Source organism: Cavia porcellus, unplaced genomic scaffold (genome assembly GCF_034190915.1).
Source record: "Cavia porcellus strain 051 isolate PalLab524CR breed Dunkin Hartley unplaced genomic scaffold, mCavPor4.1 scaffold_50, whole genome shotgun sequence".
NCBI lineage: Eukaryota > Metazoa > Chordata > Mammalia > Rodentia > Caviidae > Cavia > Cavia porcellus.
The window spans coordinates 263,799-272,071 of NW_026947533.1; the positions used below are offsets into that span (position 1 = coordinate 263,799).

The window sequence follows — 8,273 nt, forward strand, 5'->3', positions numbered from 1 at the left end:
ATCACTCCTTCTCCATCCTGTGTCATGCTCTGTTGTACACACTGGGAATATAAGATGCATAAAACAAACAAAAATCAGTATACTTGGAGTTAATGCAATTGAGAAAGTAAAAATAATAAGTTCTTTCCTTTCTTTTTTTTATTTAAAGAAAAGGAAACGAAAAAAAATACATGGAGAAAAAGAAAGGGTAGAAATAATACTAAATTACAGACAAACAAAAGGTAAGAAATTGCCGGTTGATAAGTTACAAATTGTCATCTTCGAAATGGCTGTTCAGGTTATAGAATTAAAGTATTTAGAATGACATTCAAAAAAGTGACCCTACAAACCATTCTGCTCTATGATCGAACAAAAGCTCTGTAATATGATTATCAGTCCCACCTATTTGTTTTACATCTCAAAGAGGGTAAGGTTAACCATATCAAAACAGAACAGAACATTTAAAAAAAAATAAAAAACAGTTTAAAGAAATACAGATTTCAAAGCAAGTCCACTGGAGATCTTCCTTATCTAACTGTCTCTAGCTTCTTACAAATAGTTGTCCCTAACTTCACCCACTTTATATACTTATTGCATATTATAGAACTAATCAAATCATTACAGGATGATGAAGTCTTTTTAGGTCCTCAAGTTCCAAATTAGGGAAGACAATAGCAACTACCATCGCATCTCTCATTCTCTTTGTGATAGCCGTCCCCATCTCTGCATATGCTGAAGTTGAGCTGAAGAAACCAGTCCAATGTCATTCTAATCAGCAAACAATAGATTGCTAGAATTTATATTATAATGCTACAAAATAAGCCTCGGGTTTTTCAGGTCTCTTCCTCAGAGTATTTGTTCCTATCCTCTCTGTATTATAGGGAAAACCAAGTCATAACAAGACAGCGAAACAATTTCCTAGAAAAACATGCAATGGATAAGACTTATAAAACTATAATATAAATGATCTTCCGTAGCTACTATGTTTTCTCTTGTTATTTTCAATAGATTTGTCCACAACACTGGCTTATTATAGTTAAACATACTATCACCTATTTTTATAAAAACTTAACCTTGACTGCACTGTAGTATTTGAGAGCTGTTACTGATTCATACCAGTATGGATATCCTTTACATCTTGTCATGCTCAGAGTAGTTTCCTCTACTTTTAGGGTTGATTCTAACATGCATACCGATTTCAAATAGGATCAGTCAAGGCCAACCAATAGTCTTATGATTCAGATACAATTAAGATCAGTCATAGTAAGACAATGTAAGTAATACAGGATTTCAGCCTAAGTCAATAGGAAAGTAAGGATAGTTACCATGCTATAACCTGCTATTTTTGGTTCTAGAGGTCTGTGTCCTCAAATCTGACATGAGTGGACAGACCAGAACAAATTTAATTCAATCTAAATATGGCGCTAGGACTACTGTGTCTTTTAAATCATTATACACCATTAGCAATGACCTCTGCTTTTTTTTTAAATATAGTTTCAGAGCTGTCTCTACTAAAGACTAGCTTACTGTCTCTGCCTCATGTCTGCTACTCCACTTTTCTGCTATAATTTGTCCACCTTATTCCCTCATTCCATTGTCTGCCCCGTTCACTGAGGCCTCTCTGCCACTGTAGCTGGAATCCTGATATCTCTTCTTCTCTTTCTCTGTAATGTCCTTCAGCGCTCTCTGTAGGGTTGGATTGGTGGCCACGAACTCCCACAGTTCCTCCTTGTCTTGAAAGTATCTTATTTCTTCATTAATTTTTAGAGAGAGTTTTGATGGATATATGAACTTAGGTTGCATATTTTTTTCCTTCAGGACTTGGAATATTTCTCCCCACTCCCTTCTTGACTTAAGAGTTTGTGTTGATAAGTCTGCTGTTATTTTGATAGATTTCCCATTATAGGTAACCTGCATCTTTTCTCTGGCTGCTTTTAATATTCTGTTTTTTTGGTGGATTTCTGGGATCTCGATTATTATATGCCTAGGCGTAGATCTGTTTTGGTTGTAGGTAGCTGGCGTTCTGTATGCTTCTTTTATCTGGATATCATTTCTTTTTGCTATACGTGGGAAATTTTTGCTTTAATATATCTGTGAATATTTTTTGTATTTCATTTTTGGATGTTCCTGCTTCCTCACTCACATTCTTTATTCTTAGGTTATGTATCTTTTTATCATCTTCCAGTTTTAGAATTGCTTCTTTCTGGTTGCTTGTTATTTTTAAGAGGCTTTTTCTTTCATGTTCATAAGCCCTAAATCTCTCTTCAAGTTTCAGAAGGTTGTCTTTAGTTTCTGTCAAGGCATTTTGCCAATATTCAATGGAGTTTTTAGTTTCCTGATATTCTCTTTGGATCTGTTTCATGTATTCTAAGTTATGCTTAAATTCTTCTTCAGATGCTTCTCTTTCTTTTCTGATTTCCTCAGTTCTTCCATCTGTGTTCTCTTGGGCGGGGCTTGTCATTTCTTTAATTAATCTCTTTATATCTTGCCTCACTTGGATCAGGAGTACATCTTTAAATTCCTCTATGAGATCATGTAAGTACTTTTTAATTTCGGCTGATGTTGTGTCGAGTAGAGGATGGTTACTGTGTTTGTTCTCTTCAGTGTTTAGTTCTCTTGGGTTTATTTTCTCCTGTTTAACAGCTGGAGATTTTTTTTAATTTTTATCTCTTGTCATGTTTCTGGTTTCTTTCAGACTGTCCTGGAGTTCTCTGGCCCTCTCTGAATTGCTTAGGGCCTTTCAGAAGCATGCTGGCTTGAGTTTTTGCTGTCCTCCCCAATTTGCTGTTATCTGGGGTAGGCTGGGATGCAGGGGAGGTACAGTCTAGTCTCTAGCCTCTGTGTCAGTTCGTTCATAAATTAGGCTGTACTTTCTGGTTGTCATTGAGTTGTGACTATTTTGTATCCGCTTATTGGGCCCCAAGCAGAGGCTTGGTTTAGCCCCAGTAGCTCCTGCCAGTTCTCTTTGTATCAGAAGCAGCTGAGTAATGTCACTATGGCACAGGATTCTGCCCAAGTCCCAGCCGTTCTCTTCCAAACCTCTCTGTGACAGGAGCACCAGAATAGCAGATCTGCCCAAAACTAAGATGGCTCCCACTAAGTTCTCTGTGTGGAGCTGAAGCCAGCAAGTAATCTGCTCTGCCAGGACTCAAGATGTCTTCCACCAGCCCTCCCTACAAGGGGACCTGGTGATGTCACCAAGCTGCGGTTTCTGCCGCCAGGCTAATATGTCTGCATCAGACTCTGTGTTATTGATTTCCCCGTGGTGGCGGGCCAGCTGTTCTCTGGCCAAACCCAGCAGCCCCGGGGTTCTCTGTACTCACCAGAGTCCAGTGCAAGTCCTCGTTCCGGGACCGCCGCACACCAAGCTGTCCACTTTTCCCGCACTCCCGGCACAGCGCTGACCGGTCAGATATCTGTGCACCGTTTAGATTTGAAACACCAGAGCTTTGTACATCCACTCTGGTGCAGTGGTGCAGAACTGGCTGCTACTTGGAGTCCCGGTCCGGGTCTCAGTTTCCCGCAGTCACCAAAAGCAACTCAGCTTTTCGTGCTGGGTCCACAAGTCAGTTTGTTGATTTAAGGGAGCGGGATTTGCAGCCTCCCGTTATCAGCGTTGAAGGTCTCAGCACGACTTTAAATCCTCCGGCTGTACTGTCTTGGTTAATAAGAATCGCTATCGATTTGTCTGGCCCTCTCCATGCTGTCTTTTTTTAGCTTCGAGTATGCATTCTCTGGAGAGACTCTTCGCTCGATCCCCTAGCCCGCCGCCATTTTCAGAATCCCAGTTCTTTCCTTTCTTTGACCCCAAAACCAGTAGAAAAAAATAAATGGAGCATATATCACTATATGTAATTTGACGACTTAGTGATATTCTAATATTATTTCCTATCTTTTCACATAATTCCCAGAAATATCTGTAAATATTCACAAATCACTATAAAGCTTTGGATTAGAACATCTTATCACACAACAACAGCCTTGTTGATCACCTTTTGAGTGCATATTGAGATATTTAATTGTCACAAATTTAGAGCCCTACCAGCTACATGCTATGTAATAGACAAGTATGAAAGTACCCAGGATCCACAGGATAGTCAGCTGTGCGTGAAAAGGTGTCCCTCCACCTACATCAAATCCTGGTAGACACTGTGCTCTGTAAAGGTCTAAAATTACAGTAGTACCTCGGTTCATGAACTTCCTTTGCTCCACAGTTCTTGGGACCATAGCTGCATTTATGTGTTCCTGCTGGGAAGTTGTCCACAATTGTGTTCATCACCTAGTGCAGAGTTCTCTAGGGAAGCAAAACTTTGCTGAACACTTGTGTGTGCAAATCAAATTGTTCACAAATTACAGCATTCATGGACTGAAGCGTTACTCCACATGAGTAACCATTCTAAAAACACCATTCTAAAAACACAGGAAAAAATACATTTTGCAAAGTATTCTATGTGCCAATTTATCTAGGGGTTTTCAATTGAAAAAGGACTGCTGTTTTTCTGCTTGAAAATTTATCAAGAGTTGTCTGCCTTGTCAGTAAAAGCATGTTAACAGTGGAAATTCCTCTCGTGATTCAGTCTCCAATAAAATAACGGTGATTCCTCATGTATTATCTACTTCACTATGTGTATATATTCCACTAAATAATTCTCTTTTGGTATTATAATTTAAAATATTTATAAAGAATCATAAGTATGTTATATTGTTAATGCATGGCATGTAATTTTAAATTTTTTGTAAACTGTGTAAGAATTTTGAAATGTGTTTCTGTGACTTTTATATGTGACAATACTTATAGATGACTGTAGGCATACATGACTGTGCACAACTGAATACACTGACATTAAGTTTCATTTCATGATCATAAAGAAAATATTAAAAAGATTTGTCTTAAAAAGAAGATTTCTCAATGTAATGATTCAGAGCTACTGTTAGAAACAAAATCAACTTAGGATAACTGGTTTTAAGACTAATGTCCATGACTAATTGCAGAGATTGGAAAATACAATTAACTCCCAGAGTTTAGACCTCATATATATATACCATGATGTAACTTTTTAAAATCTGACATAAAAAGAAACATTAACTTCTCAGTCACCAGCAAGCATCACCCTTATCCTCCATCAAGTTTGTTCCCTGAGATTTATGACAAAGATGTTCAAGGTTCCTAGTGGAGGGGACAGTGTCTTCTGTAATTGTGGAAATAGACTTAGTCATCACCTCTCAAACTGCGGGCAACTTCCCAGTTTTCATGGGTTCAGAACAACTTGCCCATTACTAGCTGGAAATGGTAAAAGGGAATTTTTTCTCTGGATTTACATTCAACCGGTCCAGTTAAGCATGAGTCTTTCATCAACTTTTACTTTCCAGCAGCACAGAACATTAATATTAACATTATCTGCTGTTACGGTTTTATTTATTTATTAATAAAGTTCTTCCTTGTAGAATAAAGACTCTATAGAATAAGACTTCATCATGTCATCTTTGAAGCTCTATCTCAAGAGTCTAAAATGACACTGGAAGCAGATGCATGCCTTGAGAAAAAAGATGGCCTCCAAAGCCACTTTAACATGCCTGATATTAAATGTGTGCCATGGTAATGAGAACATTAATGCTTAGGCAAGTCCCACACACCAACCATAGGAGACAGATTCCCCTTTAGCCTTAACTAAATATCAGAGCCTAACAGAGAGCACAACTGCTCTGGCCCTGGAGGTACAATCAAATTCTTGTCTACTCCATCTCTAGGTGAACTGTAGGAGTGATGGAGAGGGGCAGTCACACAGCGACTGAGTTCATCCTGCTGGGCTTCATGACACCCTGTAATGCAGCTGATCCTGTTCATGGTATTCCAGGATGTTTACTCTGTGACACTGCTAGGAAACAACATACTCATCATGCTGATCTGTAATGATGCCCAGCTCCACACACCCATGCACTTTTTCATTGGAAATAGGTCCTTCCTGGATCTTTTGTCTTCTTCCATCTACACCCCAAACATAATAGTAATGTGCTTCTCTGAGGACAAAAGCATCTCGTTTGCAGGCTGTGTGACCCAGTTCTTCTGTGATGAGCTGTGCTACAGTGAATGTTACCTGCTGGCCTATGACCACTATGTGGCCATCGCCAACCCCTTGCTCTATGCTCAGGCCATGCCCAGGAGCCTGTGCATCTGTCTGGTGGTATTCTCCTATGCTGGGGCCTTCCTCAATGCAATATTCCTAACCAGTAACACATTCACTCTGGATTTCTGTGGAGACAACATCATTGATGACTTTTTCTGTGATGTACCACCCCTGGTGAAGTTGGCATGTGATGTGAGAGACAGCTACCAGTGTGTGTTGTATTTCCTGCTGGCCTCCAATGTCATTGCCCCCACCCTGCTCATCCTGGCCTCCTACCTCTTCATCATTGCCACCATCTTGAGGATCTGCTCCACCCAGTGCTGCCTCAAGGCCTTTTCCACATGCCCCTCCCATCTTGTCTCTGTCACCCTGCAGATTGTCTCCATCTTCTTCATCTACACTCACCCCAGCTCCCGCTACTCTCTTGTGAGGGACAAGATGGTTGCCACTTTTGATACTGTGATGTTCCCCGTGTTTAACCCCATTATCTACAGTCTGAGGAATAAAGATATGAAACAAGCTCTGAAAAACTCGTTAGCACAGGCTGTGTCTGATTCATATGCATTCTTCCCATCACTGCTAAGTGATATCACACTACTTCAAGAGAAAGGCTGGAAAGTTTATTGTCAAAAAAAAAATCAATTTCTATTAAATGTAATTTAACCAAAATATTTCTTTTGTATTATTTTATCTATTTTGTTTTAGTGATTAAACTATCATCTCTGGTATATATTGTAGATTCCCTTAATATTGATATAGTTTTCAAAAAATGATTCTGGGTTTAATGTGTATACTGAGTATTTATTTATTTATATATACTTTCAAATGTTTAAATAACTTTTCCTCTAAATATTAACCCATTTTTTTCTACATAATGATTAATATAAGGATGTGATAAAGTCATATACCACAGATCACTGATATTTGGAAAGTCAATCTTAGCTAATCAATTACTGGTAGGTTTCCTATGTGACAGATGAATAGGGCCTGTCAAGATATTTTTGGTAGAAATAAGCAGAACACTTATATATGATAAAATATGAAATTTGAGAAATCTGCAGATAAGACAAGTGGTTCACTGTCCACTATTCTTCTTATGTGGCTTATTTTAACAAATGTTACTAACATTCACTGGTCATTAATTGTGATATTCTTCCAATAATAAAGTTCTAAACTTTGAGCTAAAAACTCTTGACTTGTAAAACTTAATCTTTCACCTGTATTCTTATAAAGGGCATTGTATAATACATTAAAGATATCAGTTGTACTTTGAAAATTGAACAGTAAGTCCTTTTTTCATAGTTAAAATATTTTGATTTAAAAAACAGCAGCATGGTTCTAGAATGTGTCCCTTACCCTGGAAAGTGTGGTAGAGATTCCCCAAGAGCCATGGCAGAGAAGTCCCCCAGGCAGTACCATAAATCATCCTACCAGGCCCTATTGGGCCTCCAAGATGTGCTAAATGCCAGGGTGAGCAGCCCACAGGATGTATCAGGTTAGCAGTATGTTACTGCGAAGGATAACAAGGCAAGAGATATCCAACCTTGTTTTGTCTGCACTGTGGGGATAGGGGACCCAGCCCAGGGAGTTTAAGTGTTAAGGTATCAGTGCCTGGTGATATCTAAAGCTTTGGTTTAGTTCAAGCCCACAGGGAAAAATGCAACACTTTCTGCCATTTGGCCAGGACAGAGGGACTTGCAGAGGAAACATGGGCTCCTACGATGTGAATTTTTTCTTGCTGTTCATAATCTGTTTTATTCAATTCAGTGGTACTGTTTCTCCTCCTAAGGGTTGCACTGCTGTGCTGCCCAAGGGAAAGGACTTGGAAGACATATTCGCCCTTGAGAATACTCCTTGGGGTGACGCGTAATCCAGAGGCACATATGTTCCATGGATTTAAACCATATTTGGTCTTATTACCAGTTGTCATTTTGCAATCCACACCACTCCTGAGCACTCTCCCTAATATCACAGTGATGCAAGAGACACAGGTCTGCAACAATAGCAGTCTTAGTGTAGAACTAACTTTTCCACTTTATTGGATGAATACCTAAAACAATGATTGTTGGACGGTTTGGCAAAACAACTGAACCCCGCATCCAGACAAGGCAATGCACTTATCTTTAGAAACACAACTGACCAGGATTTGGGGAGTGTACACAGAGGTGT

The 8,273-nt window shown here is 39.1% G+C and overlaps 1 pseudogene; it reads left to right on the forward strand.

Moving 5' to 3' along the window:
- Nucleotides 1–5,743: 5,743 nt before the first annotated feature.
- LOC100723581 (olfactory receptor 9G19-like) lies at nucleotides 5,744–7,974 on the forward strand (annotated as a pseudogene).
- The last annotated feature ends 299 nt before the right edge of the window (nucleotides 7,975–8,273 follow it).